Source organism: Dipodomys ordii, unplaced genomic scaffold, assembly GCF_000151885.1.
Source record: "Dipodomys ordii isolate 6190 unplaced genomic scaffold, Dord_2.0 Scaffold31, whole genome shotgun sequence".
Lineage (NCBI taxonomy): Eukaryota > Metazoa > Chordata > Mammalia > Rodentia > Heteromyidae > Dipodomys > Dipodomys ordii.
Genome location: NW_012267247.1, coordinates 11,543,323 through 11,545,370, shown reverse-complemented (window position 1 = coordinate 11,545,370; position 2,048 = coordinate 11,543,323). Strand labels below are relative to the sequence as shown.

At 41.5% G+C, this 2,048-nt stretch overlaps 1 protein-coding gene across 1 annotated transcript in view; it reads right to left on the bottom strand.

Annotated features, from left to right (window-relative positions):
• Pigl (phosphatidylinositol glycan anchor biosynthesis, class L) overlaps nucleotides 1-2,048 on the bottom strand; it is a gene marked incomplete at its 3' end in the record, with an annotated part of 80,159 nt that overhangs the window by 61,691 nt on the left and 16,420 nt on the right.

Genomic DNA, 2,048 nt, shown 5'->3' with positions numbered 1-2,048 from the left:
GAACCCAGGGTCTCAGGCATGCAAGGCAAGCGCTCTAACACTGAGCTACCTTCCCAGCCCCCCCAGATTTTTTTTTGTTCAGAATTAGGGTCTAATATAGGCATAGTATAAAGAGAGGAGAGAAGGGAGTTTATACATTGATGAAGAAAAGAAGACTAGATTTACTCAAAGCCATTTTAATGCCTAAAAAAGATATGTTATTTTAAAATCACATCTTTTATTGTAAGAAAAGTACAAATAGGACTATATAAAGAAATTGAAAGGGGGCTGGGAAGGTGGCTCAGTGGTAGAGCGCATGCCTTGCATGCTCGAGGCCCTGGGTTCGATTCCTCAGCACCACATAAGCAAAAAGAAAAAAAAAGCCGGAAGTGGCGCTGTGGCTTAAAGTGGTAGAGCACTAGCCTTGAGCTGAAGAGCTGAGGGACAGCGCCCAGGCCCAGAGTTCAGGCCCCACAACCGGACCCAAAAACAAAAAACAAAACAAGAAATTGAAAGTACTAATTCTTAGATGTTATCTGTAAATGTTTGTTGTATATTCTTCCAGATTTTTTCCTGTGTAGAATTTTCTGTGTAAGGTCATAATATATTGGGGTTCTTTTATCTACTATTCCGGGTTTGTATCTTATATTCCGGGTTTGTATCTTAGAGGTACTTTTCCATTAATGGTTATAAGAGTATTAAGCTTCTGCTATATGAAAATGCCATAATTTGTCTAATCAGCTATAGGCATTAGATTTTGTTAAAAATGATGAATGCAAAAACAATTTTTCCTTTTTGTGTTGGTCATGGGGGTTGAACTCTGGGCCTTGAAGTCTGGGTGCTGTCCCTGAGCTCTTCAGCTCAAGGCAAGTGCTCTACCACTTGAGCCACAGCACCATTTCCTGTTTTTGGTGGTTAATTGGAGGTAAGAGTCTCACAGACTTTCTTGCCTGGGCTGGTTATGAACTGTGATCCTCAGATCTCAGCCTTCTGAGTAGCTAGGATTACAGGTGTGAGCTTCTGGTACCTGGCTCAGTTTTTGTGTTTTTATATATATTTACACACATATACATGTATACGTATTTATTTTCTGTACTTATACAAGTAGTGTTATAGGCTAGATTCCTAGAAGTAGAGTTGCAGAATGAATCCAAAGATGTAATGGAAATTTGGATAGTTATAACACATTTTCCTTCCAAAAGTTATTTGTAACTAGGCACCGGTGGTGTATGCCCATAATCCTAGCTATCCAGGAGGCTGAGATCTGAAGATCACAGTTCAAAGCCAGTCCAGGCAGGAATGTCCTGGGGCTTGAACTCTGGGCCTGGGTACTGTCCCTGAGCTTTTCAGATCTAGGCAAATGCTTTACCACTTGAGCCACAGCACCACTTCCGGTTTTCTGTTGGTTTATTGGAGAGAAGAATCTCCTAGACTTTTCTGCCTGAGCTGGCTTTGAACTGTGATCCTCAGATCTCAGCCTCCTGAGTATCCGGAATTACAGGCGTGAGCCACCAATACTGGCTGGTGCTAGTCTTGGATCTTGAACTCAGGGCCTTGGCACTGTCCCTGCCTTTTTTGTACTCTACCACTTTGAGACATTGGACTGGCTTTGAATTGCCATCCTCATGTCTCAGTTTCCTGAGTAGATAGGACTACAAGCAAGAGCCACTTGTGCCCTGCGTAGGATATTTACTATATGTGTGTATGTGTACCAATATGTATATATGCCATACTGTGTGTGTATGTATGTATATATGTATGTATATATGTATGTATGTCATGTATATTCTATGTATGTTAAATATATGCATTCTCCCTGGTATTTTTCTGTGGTGTTATGTAGTAACATATAACCACTAATAGTACTCTGTTTCCATGTGACTTTGGCTGCATTCTTTTTTTTTTTTTGTTTTGTTTTTGTTGGCTGTGGATCTTGAACTCTGGGCCTGGGCACTGTCCCTCAGCTCTTCAGCTCAAGGCTAAGCACACTACCACTTGAGCCACAGCAACACTTCTGGCTTTTTCTGTGTATGTGGTGCTGAGGAATTGAACCCAGGGCCTCATGCATG